This window comes from Dermacentor albipictus, chromosome 4 (genome assembly GCF_038994185.2).
Source record: "Dermacentor albipictus isolate Rhodes 1998 colony chromosome 4, USDA_Dalb.pri_finalv2, whole genome shotgun sequence".
NCBI lineage: Eukaryota > Metazoa > Arthropoda > Arachnida > Ixodida > Ixodidae > Dermacentor > Dermacentor albipictus.
The window spans coordinates 90,074,737-90,089,565 of record NC_091824.1 but is presented as its reverse complement, the minus strand read 5'-3'; the positions used below and the strand labels follow the sequence as shown (position 1 = coordinate 90,089,565).

Here is a 14,829-nt window from a genome sequence, read left to right as displayed (position 1 = left end):
ACATAAAAGGTTTTATGTAGCGAATTCGGGCCCAGGAAATCGACTACCGCATTGTAGATGGTACCGTAACATAGGTTCCACCGTAAGTCAATCATTTCTCCACTAATATAACCGTTCACTTGTGCTAAGCCAACACATCCTGAAAGCGATTGAGCATTATTTGGGAAGGGCACGCAGTTCGCACTATCTCTAACCTCTTACGCACCAACATGGCTCGCCCGGTCCTTAGTGGAAACCTGGACAGAGAATTTGGCTGCTGTAACAGAGAGAGAGAGAAATAAACTTTATTGTGAGACCAGGCTTCTTGAGCCCATAGGTGGGTGGCCTCCTCAGTCCAGGTAGCCATGGCTCGCTGCCGCCGCCCGAGCCCTGTTCACCAACCGCAGCTGGCTGTCAGGGTCTTGCGTCACCAGCTGCTGTAACAGAGGGAATCGGGTTCAAAGCAACATGAGTCATTGAATGTTATGCAGTGGGTATGGACCGCTATTTAATGACGCGTTTTGCGCGAACTTGGGTAACCGGGTATGTGTAACTAGGTGTGTGCCGCTCCTCAGTATATCTCTTTTGACGCCAACTTGGCTTAATGGTATGTCACTGGGTATGCGCTGCTTTCCAAAGCCACCATAAACTACGTATAATCCCAATTACGCACTCACGGTAAGATAGATTGCTACTCGCTATAAGTCTCCAATCATCTCCGAGTGAAAGATCCGCCGCCATTTTTTTTGCGTTCCGTGAAATCTACGCAAGTATAGCATGGTTCTGACGAATACTGCGGTCATTCTGAAAGCCATTAGCGTGCAGGAATTTTATTCATTCCTTTATTTGTACATACGGCAGCGAAATAAGCGCTATAGCAAAGGTGGGTTAAGAGAGGGGAAACTAAAAACATTGCCATCACAAAATGTGTGTCCTCCTTACGGACACAAAGGCTGCGTTGCAAGAATGCTTTTGAACGCGTGTATCTATTGCAAAAAGGGCATTTCATAGCGTTAGATGTTTTATTGCATAATTCCATAGAGAACAGCACATTAACAAGCACACATCAATAGCGGTAGTACAGGTGGCTATAGAGATAAGCCGATTCATCATACGTGTGCTACTTCCAGCGGCGCGAGCATCGGTATGGGAGCGCGAGTGTCGGCCTCCTCTCCCGCATCCGCCCCAGGGAGGGAGGGTGGCAAAACAAGAGAAAGACTGTCGTTATACCGAACGCTCCACCACAGCTTAGACGCCAGAAAAGCTACCGTGTGACAGCATGCACGCCTCAAAGAGTCATAACAGTCGGCATAGGCAGGGAACGTGCTCCCGTGACTGGGTTGTGCGCGAAACAGCGCCCTCTTTATTGGCGCCTCTGTATTGGTGGTGAAAAGCCCAGGAGACTCACTCCCACGAAAACTTGCGGAACAGCCAAATAAAGCTATTAGTTTTGAAACTGCTGTCGGATGGAAGCAAAAAGTCGCCCGTGTCAACTTGGCTTGAACAGATATAGAAACGGATCTCATGCAACCTACAAAAAGCACCAGGTGAATAGGTAAAACACAACGCGAATATGGCCACAGTTCTCCCTTTGTGTCTTATCGTTACATTTTTTTTTCATCTTTGTCACATTAATGGGTTACTCCCTCAGCTAAAACTCATTATGCCCTTCCGCGTGCTTGATAGTTATTTGAACATTTTTCACATAACATGGTCTTCAATCCCTGTTTCAAAAGCTGAAACTGAATTGGCCAGCTCTAGCATATGCTTCAATCGTCTCGCATGTTTAGCGCGGTACCTGTCGGATTATTTCAATATGTCCCAAGGATGCCAACTTTTTTTGAATAGTTACCGCATTTATTTCACTTGAATGAAAAAAAAATTAATAGCTGAATTCAATACTTTCACCAAGAATGCGACCATTGTTGCATCCTTAGGGAATCAATGTTATGTGCCGGGTATCCACTGCTAGCAACCGCACATTGCGGAAGATTACAAAGGTTAAGAAAGAGCGCCAGAACTTTGCCCACAAATATTAAGCCTCACTGCGTAAGGGTTTATTTTGGCTCGCAGAGTTAAGAATTAGGAAAAACGAAGGGAAAATCAGATATGATATTTCATGCCTTACCTGGCCCTGTCATGAAAACACCGGTGCTTTATGTCCCCAGAAAAGTGGAGGAAGAAACTGATCCTTCTACAACCAGAGAGACGTGGGCGTTCGTTACCTTTCAGCGGGCAGTCACCGCTCGTTTTCGTTTCTTTATGTTCACAATTCTGCCGGCAAGAAATCATGACTTGTGCACGAAATGCGGTTTAAATGGAGGCCGTTGCCTCCGGAGAAATATGAGCGTGCGAAAGTCGATGTGCAAAGACGTAAGCAGAGAGAAGCGGCGGAAAAGAAGAAAATAGTTATAGGCACGAAGATTTTTTCATCAAAGCAGAAACGTACAAGAATCAACGGCACAATCCCTCCTTTTTTTAGGACATTCGTAAGTGCGGAAGACTCTCTTCTTCACAGGATCTTCGAAACAAAGGAGAAGGGTCCCGGCTATCTCCGTGAGTACGTACATAAAAAAAAACTATCAGTCAAAACCTATTCGTCCGAGTGCGTGAAAAGAACCATTCGTGCACTCCTCGAGATTGGAAACGCGCTATTCCTGGCACATCAGTCCACAGTGCTCAATCGAGAGGCATTCTCTGTCTTTGTGGCTTCACCTGGTGAAAAGCTACACACACACACAAAAATTGCTTTTAAATCGAAAGCCAGGATATAAATGACATTTTTTTTCTTTGAATGAGCACGTCTTATTTAACTTATTCAACTATTTAAACTACACAAAATGGTTCATTTTATTTTTAGCAGGTAATTTTAGATATGCAAATACATAAAATTGCTAGTCGCGCAAGCTGTGATAAGTAACTAATGAAGTGCTTAATTGCGTAAAGCTTTCGCATTTATGTAGCTATGTATAGGATTTATGCAATGAACTAGTATAGGTGCATTGTGTGGAATATTAAGGAAGGAATGCTCAAAAATCGAAGCTAAGGGAAAAATAATAGCATTTGAACCAAATTTGCAAAGTGAGCTGTAAATGCAAAAATATTGCATTAACTTTTTTTCTAATTTACATGTTTTCTAATTTACGTACATGTCTATCTGAGGAATGAGTGTGAAAATTTTTCCATCAAAATGTTCATTTACAAAAACTTATCACAGCTTGCATGACACAAGGTGGAGCGAAATTTTGTTTTGGGAAAAACGTTAACAAACCATCAAACCTTGCGAAAGATGCGAAACACTACACAGAAGCCCGAAATATGAAAAATAACTATTTTTGTATGTACACTAACTATTGTATGTACACTAACTATGTACACTGACTAATGCACACTAACTATTTTAAATCATACTTTTATAAAAGAAATAGCACGGATTTTCGCTTTCGCAATACAAGGGTATGGGTTGGAAAACTCGCTGTAACTGCAAAAATAATGTCGATAGGAAGATAACTTTTTCCAACATGTTACTGAATATTTGGGCGTACACAAATATATAAAAAAACAAAAACTCATTTTTGACCAAAAAAAAATAAAAAGTCTCGAATATGGCCTACCACCTTAAATATTTAGGTTGTGCTCGGGTAAATGCGAAGCGAGATAGCGCGGCGAAAGTGATTCGGCGTTGCTACGCGGGTGGCCACAATAGTTATCTGGCTACCGAATTCAAAACTTTACAGAAGTCACGCGGCATGTAGAATCCAGAAGGGTATGTCATGAATGTAGTATATGTACAGGGATACTCAAGCCTCATGTTATTCGACTTTTCATTTTGTTGTTCCTTTTTTTTTGTTGCTTCTTTGCAGTAAGTGATAAACGAAACAAGACTGATTTCTGCGTGCTGTTAACACATTTGAATTCTTTGTTTTGTGTTGTCTGAAGATTATTACAGTCGTACGAAACCTGCCAGAAATCGCTGCACTTGCACGAGAAGTGGCTGTTACCCATCCATGCTTCCATAACTTGGATACAGGGGCGCAATTACGTAAAGCTCTTCCAAACTTTGGAATTCATTTCTGCAATCGCCCTCAACAATTTGTCAATTTTTTTCCAGACCAACCCCTCCGCCTTCGCTTGTTGGTCACGCAGTGTCAGGAAAACCACCAATGCTCCTCAACAAATATGACGTATACAGTCTGATTATGCATGATTAGACCGAACAATCGAAAAATAATTCTTTCCAATCCTACGCCTTTTTCACCATCAAGCTTCCGCAATCGGTCAAAAGATTTCGGGCTGATCCCACTTCACCTGTTGTTTACGCGACGTCACAAAACCGCGAGATCTCACCACGTCAAAGTGAAGTGTATGCAGTAAAAATTCAATATTACGCCGAACAAAACTGAATTTTTCTCGGAATAGCCGGAGACTGCCCCGTTTCGAAATGAATAGATGGCTGCCCGTCGATCGATTTAGCACTGGTTACTCGGTGCTGCCGGGTTGAATGGATTTAATTGTGTGTAATAAACAATTTTTGCGAAGCAGTATAAGCTGTCAAGCCCTTTTAGCACGTACACAAAATCGCTGTGCCCAATTTTCATCACTGAGGGACGTTTTAGCTGCCTTTTTACCTTGCCGTTGTACGCCGCTGCGATTTTCTTCCCGACACCAAAAACTAAGCAAGAAAAAACGGGCCAATCTCATAGGCTGGCATTACCCTCCTCATTCGGTTATCTACTTTCACTACGCATCCCGGCCTCACGGAATCCATCACCTCTTCTGCATGCTCCTCGCCTCAGGCCAGACAATTAGATTAGAAATATCGGCCAATTCCGGCAATGCTATTCGTTTTAAAGCAAACAAAAGTAACCTCCTGTTAAAGAGCAGAGGGTGCCATTGGCCTGTTCCGACAACGCTGAAAGTTACCTGCCGATGCTTGCGTCGGCGGTTACGCAAATTGACCTCAGGAGATTGGAATGAAAACATTTCGAAATAGTTATACCTTGTACGGCTACAGGTATTGTTATCACTCTTCCATTAAACGAATGTTTTGTCGCTTTTTCGTGCACTTTATGCAATAAACGATTTCATTCACAATCATATCACGAGAAGGCAACAAACGCTGATACCAAGGACAACATAGGTACAACATAGGTCCTTGGTATCAATGTTTGTTGGCTTCTCATGATATGACTAAGAAATTCGGTCCCCTCGGTTTGCCCCCTTTCTTCTCCTTCATTCACACTCAGTGTATTGTCGACTCATCTGCGCACATCTCTATGCGTTCCACTTCTTAACTGTCGATGAAGAAGAGAGCTGGACTGTTGTGCGGTTGTTAAGTTCTTCGAAGAACGTCATTTTTCCATTGTGAATAACAAAGCCCTCGGGAACACAATGAACTCTCGTTTTGCGTTGCGTTGTTTTGCACTGTCGACGTGTTATAACGTTTTTGTATTCTCAGTCCTTGCCTTCTACCTCCTTCCATTATTTCTTGACCGTAGTATATATTTTTCTTTTTCTTTAAACACCAGTCAGGCTGTCAACGAGGCAAACAATTTTTTACTTGTAGAAACGGCTCTAACCGCGGTTACAGCGAACGGATACTTAGAGCATCCGGTCACGTAGTGCCCGCCAAGCTCTTCGCACGAGCTATTGCCACCTGTGTGCTGATAAAAAAGAAAAAAATAATAATAATTGTGCAGTTTCTTCTCTTGAAGCCACTTCTCAGTAGCTCTCACGCATGCAACGAGTTGTTGTACTAGTGAGGAAAACCTCTCGAATGGGGAATATTCAGAGCGTAGAAACAAAACAACAAAGCACCTGTTTGCGTCAATTGCGTTTGTTCGTATTGCTTGTGAATAATATCAAATGAAGAAGCTTCGCCTACTACCTGATGAAGAACGGCATTTCATATTTCGCGATCACATCTCGAAAGTATTTTATTAAAACGGCGCCTAAGTAGTACATTAAATAATATGATGATAAAGTTACGAGCGCCGTTAATTAAAGAGACAACAGCGAACACAATTCGCCGGGATATCCCGATATTCTATGTCGTACTGAATTCGTTTCGCCTAATCGGCAAGCATGCGTTAACTTTAGCAAAGAGGCCTGTAGCATGGTTACATAGCGTCATTTGAATATATTTCATAGCAAGAACTTTTTTTTTGAGCACTCGTAATTTGTCTTTCTTGCGTATAGCTGGAAGCCTGAAATATGACCATGATGGTCATAATTTAAAGGGCAGGTAATTGTTAGGCCAATTTTACTAACCGCATGCCAAGTAATTTCGTGGACTCCACAAGTACACTGCGTATAGAAAATAGTGGTAACAAGACGCATGTCAGCCATATTCAGAATTTGTGTGCCACCATGCTTTGAGTATGAAGCATTCCAAATAAAGCTACTTAGAAGCTTACAAATACAGCATATATTGGTAACCTCTTTCCTGCCGAAAAAAATATAGGCATGGACATGAGTAAGTGTTTAAAATTTTTAGCGCAATTGCAGGAGCTCATAGAAAAAGATATTGGTGACTTCAAAAGCATTGGGAAGCCATGAAGCCGTGTCCACAATTGTGGACCCTAGTGGCGAAAACGCCTCGGGAGCTGCACGCAGTCATTTTCTTTATTTAACGGCAAACTCAGCATAAAACATATTCCGCCCTACTTTGGAGGCAGGGTAAACATTTCGCGGAGATGCACTTCGCTTTAGAAAAAGTGTCCACAATCGTTGATACTGGTAGCGAACAGGAAGATTTCGGAAAGTGCTCGCAGCCCATTTCTTTTCTTAGAAGGCCACCTGAGCCGAGATATGGTATTCTCCTTTGCAAGCTGAGCAAACCATGGTCCAGGCCAAAAGAGAAAGGCGCGTGGTTTTAGTGCCCCGCTAGTTTATGCTTACGGGTAATTCGCTTTATAAAAAGTATCTGCAAATGTGGACACGGTAAGCAAAGAGGTTAAGGTAACGCTACTTGTCCCCTTTTTTGAAGTGAAAAAGTAAGTAAGCAAATGAAATTACCACGCGTGATAACGTAAGTGTCAGCTGAGCTCTTTAAACTACAACAGTCAGACGTCTAGCAACATACATCTTACGTTATAACAAAGTCAAGCGTGTTCTCAGGTGTTTTTCTCCCTCCTCTCTCGTTACATTAAGCGTGTAATGACTGTCCATGATTCAGAGCAAATCACACACCCTGATCAACGGATAGGATGCTTCGCACGAACGCCACGAGACATTAGCTGACACGTTGAGTGGCAGAAAAGTTACTTGAAATAAATAAAAAAAATCGCAATTGCTGCACTCGTCGATGGTCGAAGTGTTGGTGCCTTCTCCTTCAATTTTCCCTAAATGCCAGCCACCCCTGGAGACTCATCACTCAACTACAACTCACCCATACAGTTTTCAACCCTCCCCCTCCCAACCATCACCACCACCAGGATCACAACTCGCTGTCCCACAGGAACTTGCTCCGCGAAACCTCGCATGCGACAGTCTGCTGCCTCCCATACTCATTCACAAAAGCCACAAAACCACTCTCTGATTCTCCTCCTCCCCTTCCCTTTCTTCCTTCAAAGCTTCAGTACAAATGTTTGAGGAGTTGGAGTAAGAAGCGTCATACAGGGAAGCAAGTCTCCCAGGTGCCGCGTACTTCTAATTCAGTTCTCACGCGACAATATTCCAGCATCGCCGGCTATAAGACTCGAGCTAAAATGCGACGTGGCCGAGTACTCACTGGAACTTGGAAAAAAAAAGGAAAAAGGAAGAAGAAAGCAAAAGTACAGAAAGAAAGCGCTTCGAGTGTCAAAGCCACTATTGATTGTTGCCACTGTTGGGCTCACATAAAAATCAAGAGAAACGCTCGATACACATACTGGGACACGGCTGCGAAGGGGTGTGACAAACAATGCGTTGTGCACTCCAACGCGCAGATTTGTTCCCTTATCGACCTAGAAGTGCTCAGCTGTTCCTCTCGTGTTTTTCCTTTTCATTTTTTTTTACTATTTTTGCGTTTAACAAGATATGAGACAGCAAGCTCCTGCCCCGCAATTCTACTTTTTTTTCTGCCCCTGCGAAGGAATTGACTACGTCGACTCACCCGACTCTATTGGATAAAGAAATCGTATACGCGACGGAAGTACAAAGCCAGGGAGCACTCTCTTCAAAAGCGCGAAAGCAAAGTTTCACCTTTGAAGGAGCGCCTGCCTCTTGATGATGATGATGACTCATTGGCATTCCCTTTGGAACGGGGCGGTGACAAATAGTCACATAGCCTGATAGAGTTAATCAGATATGCTATGCACGCTTTTCTTTCTAGCATTCTTGTATACATCTATTTTTTCTGTCTGTTCTTTTTCTTTTCCTCAAACCTACTCGACCTACCTTGTACTGCTATAGCTGTGCTTGGATCGGGTCCGGTCGTATCAATCTCTTCCCTGCTTTTCTTCCCCCAATACTCTAAAGTGTCTTGCTTATATTGAGAGCTGACTGGTTGATGCTTCCGTCCACTTTAAATTCAAGCGCTTCTGGAAGGTGCACGTGTGGATCCCTTCGCATTCCTGAAGGAATGCGAAGGGCTCCTTGCGTTCAAAAAAAGAAAAAAAAAGTGCCATTGGGCGGGAAATATATGGTGCTAATCAGAAAAAAAATAATAAAAAAAAGGAAGCTTCATGTTTGAACTAGAAATGTGGCCCTCAAAGTAATAAAGTATTACAGTTTGTCCAGGCGTGTTCTTTAGCTTTCATTTATTCTCGCCCTGTCATCTCCCTTATACATTTCTTTAGGCGCGAACATTGCTTGCATTTACGTTTCAGATGGATCAAAACGAGTTTCCCAATTCGAATTCTCATTGATTTGCCACTTTCAGCTTATAGTCCTATGCCGCAAAGACAGATGTTTGCAGTAAAATAAAAAACGATGATTTTTCGACGTAGTCTCAGTTTCGCTGAGGTTCGTGCTGCATGTGCCCTACATAGCCTACTAGAACTTTCTTGTTTATTTTTTTGCCATATTTTTTTACCACCGCACTGAACAACGCCAGCCGCGGATTCTTGCAGTTATGACATAATGACATTTTCTTTCTTTATGTTAAGCCGCGTCTCTCACAGCAATATAATAATTTATTTAATTGGTTTTCACTGTGGCCATATGCTGGTCTTGCGAAACTGTCGTTAGTTTTTGCGCCATTCTGTTTATTGTCTTTCATTGTGTTGAACGAAAGCGTGTACTGTTGCGTTGGCTACGTTGGCTACACGAAAAGATAAATGAAGAATAAGGAAATAAGCTCAGGATGAAGGCATCTCCCTATTATGTTTACGCAAGCAGAGAATAGCATCAGCTAAACATCGTCGCATCAATACCGTGCAGTGGCATGGAGATCGCATACGCATATCTGCAGCCCGTATGCATTAAATTGTTCTGACACTAGAATTGTTTGTAGAATCTCTTTTTGAGCGCCATGACGGTGCGATTTTCCTAAGGCATGCCCGCAATTCCATGTGTGTTTCCGGAATGGTCTGTTATAGTCTGCAGGGAGGCTTCGGGTCTTCTTGCGTTCCTAAGGAAGGATGGTTTGCTGAACGTCTGGCGACAGGCCACCGTGGCAATGCAAGACACGCTCAGGCGGAGCAGTAACCGACGCGATCGCCAGGCTAACCACGCCTGTTGCCAATACAAACAACCGCCGAAATTACTGTCATCGCCACGAACCACCATCACACAATCTTGGCAGAATCTCAATGGTATCCTCGCCAAATTATGTGCCGCCTGTTCAGTGGAAGTGCAGCCAACTGCAACCGCATAACAAAGTGAACAAGTGGCCTGCTAGCATTTCGGACGCTGCAGTGCCTCATGTTGGCAGAGGCATCGGTAGGTCTTTTCAGCTTCAACATTATCAGAGTAGTTTAGGACCACTACAAGTAGCTCAACCACAAGGTCTCAGCCATTGTGTCCTACACCAGTTCCTGTACTGCATATTTCATTTCTTCTCTCTATATCTGCCTTTTTTTCAATATAGGTTTCATGGTTACATAAAACCAACAACGAACAAACATACTACCCTATCACTATTGCTTCGGTCAATGAAATCAGCGCTATTGTTTTTATTCAATAGTTTATTTCGGTGCAGCATTGAGTGACGGTCACATTGCTACACAATGAGTTTCTTAATTGCCACCCTCGGCGCCTCGCTAGAATGTCGAACTGAGGCATTGCTTGTCTCTGTGCTCTCCCTTGGTACTTGTATATTATTGCGCGTGACTGGTTTCACGTGTGGTACCAACAAGGGCCGAACCACTGTGCACGTTCCGCCCGAAACTCGTCAAGAGTTATATACACGTGCAGTAAACAAGCGTGTCAACTCAGATGACTTAACATTGCCCGTCGTTAAGCGCTATCGGTTTGTTTTTGTATTGCTGTTAATCAGGCAGATTCTGTCGCTGTCATCGGTCTACATAACTCCGGCTTGTGGGTTCTTTGTATTTTGACTGAAGCAGTAGAGTTTCACGAATAAAAAAAGAAAAGAGCAGGAATGGCTGAAGGACGGACGCCTTGTTTATAAGAAATAATTGCGACGTTCGAGCTTTCAAAAGAAGGGTAAAAAGAAGAAAAGCAAATTCAGCCGCCAAATTTATGACTCGACCAGCTTCGACAACACTGCACTGTATTATCCCCGCCGGACCGCAGTACGCTGGCCTGCACATTGCTCACTCACTGCATGCCAGAGCATAGTGTTGTAGGTTTCCCGTATGCGGGGCGTTTTCTCTTCCCAGTCCTTGTGACGAATGCTTCCATGCAGCTACCCGAGTTAACGTTGCTTCGTTGAACTTTGCGTTTGTTTTTCTATTGCTGTTAATCAGGCAGATTCTGTCGCTGTTATCGGTCTATATAACTCCGGCTTGTGGGTTCCTTGTATTTTGACTGAAGCAGAAGAGTTTCACGAGTAAAAAAAAAAGAAAAGAGCAGGAACGGCCGACGGACGGATGGCTTGTTTATAAGAAATGACTGCGACGGTCGAGCTTTCAAAAGAAGGAAAAAAAGAAGAAAAGCAAATTCAGCCGGCAAAATTATAGGGAAAATTCGGGAGGACGTCGACATTTATTTATCTTACGCGTCCGGTCGGAAGAGTGTGGAGAAGAAGCCAAGCGGGTTCAATTTTTAAGAACGGGATTTACACAGGAAAGTGTTTGCTTCTCTGAACTTCAAAATTTGTGGTAACAAAGGCCACAAATGCAGATCTTATGTAGTTTGAACGTGTTCGTTTAATATGAGCGATAATGGACTCGTTCGTTTCTACAATTTATATGCAATATAACGACTCATGATTCATTTCTTTCTTATGTGTGCTGAAATAATTATTTTTCTTTTCTGCCACACCTTCCTCTTCACAGAGCTTATGACGTCGCGTCTAGTTTGGAGAGGCAGTCGGAATTAGCTAAGAAACAGCCTACACCAGAATATAAGAGACCGCCAGCCTTTGTAACAAGATATTACAATACCTTCCCAAACATAAACACCATCATACGAAAAAATCAGAAGAAGCCAACAAACACTGACACCAAGGACAACATAGGGGAAATTGCTTGTGCTTAATAAATGAAATAAAGAAATGATAAATTAATGGAGATGGAAGTGGATAAAAGAACAGCTCCATTAGTAGAGCATCGCACGCGTAATGCGAAGGTTGTGGGATAGTTTCCCACCTGCGGCAAGTTGTTTCTTCATCAACTTTCATTTCCATTAATTTATCGTTTATTTTATTTATTAAGCACAAGTAATTTTCCCTTTGTTGTCCTTGGTGCCAGTGTTTGTTGGCTTCTTCTAATATGACTAATATATAGTGGGCTCCTCGGTTGACCCCCTTTCTTCTCGTTTCCTCGAAAATGCCACCCAATATTATCAAGTAACGAGCGCCTGAGAAAAGCGCTCCCGGATGTACCCAGGGTTACCTATCACCGCAACATAAATTTCAAAGACATGTTACTGCACGTAAAAGTCAGCCAACATTATTGCCTCGTAATAAAAGCACGTTGTCACCCTAGGTGCAATACCTTCAGGGGCCTTGAAAGTGACATTAAAATTATAAGCACAGCAAATAGTTATACGCACGAAGTGAAAACTACCTTTACTTGTACTACAACGGATGTGATTTATATGCTTGTGTGTTCCTTCTGTAAGAAACAATATATTCGTGGCACGGGTCAATCAATCAACCTCGGGGCAAACTGAAATCGCGCAGACACAGCTAAACAGATTCCCAAAGCCGTCGCCGAGCATTTCTACAAACCAACCATAACTTTGATGAATCGACACTCTGCATATTACAGCCAAATTTCTCTTCTGAACGAGAAAGAAAATACAGGGAATCATACCTCGTCCATAAGTTGAAGACATTGCAACCATTAGGTATAAATGTTTAAAAGGGAGCTTTAGAATAACTTCACTATGCTAAATTCCAAGCTATAGGCAACAGCACTTCCTTATTTTCATTTGTTAGTTTAGTATTTTTTATTTCTTTTTCTTTCCTCCATTTCTTTATTTATATATTTATTCCACTTCAGAATTTTTTTTACCCCTGCACCACTTTCAGCTCCTCCTTTTATTATCTCTTTCAGTGAGACGATAGCCCACTGGCCTCCAGCGAAGCAGATGACATAGGAGTGCTATGCACACGGCCGTTGACATGCCGTCTGACACACGGCGGTGTGTCAGCACTTTATGGTCAATTCTATACCCCTCAGGGGGGGGGGGGGGGTTGTCGCTAACACTTCTTGGGTCGTTGCTGCAACTACCAGCCTTACCTTCTCTCCCCTTTGGATGAACCCTATATATACTGTGCCGAATAAAGCATATGTCTCCTTGTAAACGACAAGTGCACTCGTCAAAATGTTGGCTCTCGCTTTTACTTGTTCTCGTTTTGCTCATCAAGCAAAAAGAAATTATTTGTCCTATAGGAAAATGCTCTTGGATGCAGCTGTTGTATTTAAAAGTCAAATTCAATTTTCGAACATCGCGTGCCTCGTAATCAGAAAGTGGTTTTGGCACGTAAAACCCCATAATTTAATTATTTTAAATTTTCGAACATCTACCTACAGCAAAACTCCTATCAGCTTGAGGGTTCGGTATATATATAGGCTATTGTAAATTCTGTAGCTCCAGAGGGCTGAACTTGAAGTCTTTTGGGTACTCTGTTTGCAAACGTAAAAAAAATGTTCTTACACTCTCGGTAAGTACTAGGGGAGCTTTGCTGGCTGTTCGTAGTAATGATTCATTACCGACGCCTAGATTATACGTCCGCTTCTGGGGTCCCACATAGCCTGCATTTCTGGCGAATATACAACTTCTGTATCATACTATCCAAGCCGTCACTTCACATCGCCGAAGAAGTGAAAAATCTCTGGTCGCCTCGAGACTGGAACCGGCGAAACGCGTCACGGGAAACAATAGAATAGATTAGAATTTATTCATCGGAAAGACAGAGAGGTCGACCTGAGCTTGTGCGCTCTAGTCTGCTACTCTGCACTGGGGAAGAAGGAAGGGGAGTGAAAGTACTAGGATGGATGATGATAAGAGAAGTGGTGAGTGCTTATGTACCTGAGACAGTTGTCTTGCTAGAGTCCCTTGTCGAGTTTGGTGTCCTGCAGAAACTTCAACAACACTTTAGTTGCACCTACTGAAATTAAACTGCTAGGCCATGGGCCGAGGATAGCTTCCTCCGACTGTGGTTGCCTGCCAACGCTGGCTAGGAAACTTTCTAACGTCCTTCACTCCAACATATATGCTGGGCAGTCGCACAGTACGTGTTGCAATGTTTCAGGCATCTGGCAGTGTTCACAATCAGCGCTGTTCGATTGGCCGATGAGGTGCGCGTCGCAACGAGTGAAAGCAACGCCGAGCCAAATCCTGTGTAGCAATGATGTTTTGCTCCGCGTAAGCTTCGGGGGAAAACAGAATTTACCGTCTGGGTCGATCATACGTAGACGCCTGTGAATGTTGTCATCTGGGCTCTGTATGCCTTTGTAAGGTCCTGCACGAGTGCCTTGATCATGGAGTTGGTGTCAGGTCGCGAGTAGGCAATCCGTACTTCATGAGAGGAAGAGAAGGCCAATCTTGCCTCACTGTCAGCGAGTTCATTGCCAAAAACACCACAATGACTTGGCACCCATTGAAAGGTGATCACGTGACCACTTACCTTGGCACTATGATGAAGTTCGGCGATTTCCAGCATGAGCAGGTAGTATGGTCCTTTCTTTAAAAAGCATTTTAGCGCCTGTAGCACTGATTTGGCATCGCACAATACCGTCCATTTATGAGGTGTCTGCGTTCTCATAAAACGGACAGCCTCTCGTATTCCCGCAAGTTCCGCAGCCGTAGATATCAATTTGTGGTCTAATCGAAATCGTCGAGTTCGTCCAAGTTGTGGGATGACAAACGAAAATAACGGAAAACTTGCCGGCTATACACCGTGAACCGAAGTTATCTACTTGAGTTTATACACGCAGGATAACATTTATTTTATGATAATTTATAGGCAGGTCTTAAAGCAGAACTTCGGGATTCCGACGCAGGGTGTGTTGTAGGCTGAATAGTGAGCGCGCCACCACACGAAAACAAGTGAGAAGTTCTCCATAACAGCTTCGCTGTAAAACAAAACGAGCACCCAGAGAATCTGCCTGAGACAGAAATTATGATGTTCAAAGTATACTTTACTAGAAAGTTTTCCTAGAAGAAGAGATACCGGTAAGTAGTGAAGTTTCCGAATAGAGCACCTAAGCATATTTGCGTACACCGAAAACTCCACGCATTACCCACCTTCTTTTGCAAAACTTTTGCGTTCGTTTTTATTCCTTACTGCAT

General features: G+C 43.1%; 1 long non-coding RNA gene across 1 annotated transcript in view; it reads left to right on the top strand.

Moving 5' to 3' along the window:
• LOC135917669 (uncharacterized) overlaps positions 1–12,825 on the top strand; it is a 107,975-nt gene extending 95,150 nt beyond the window's left edge. The window contains exon 3 of the long non-coding RNA XR_010569371.2: positions 12,588–12,825. This is a non-coding gene — a long non-coding RNA (uncharacterized lncRNA). The remainder of the gene's footprint in view (positions 1–12,587) is intronic.
• Positions 12,826–14,829: the final 2,004 nt, after the last annotated feature.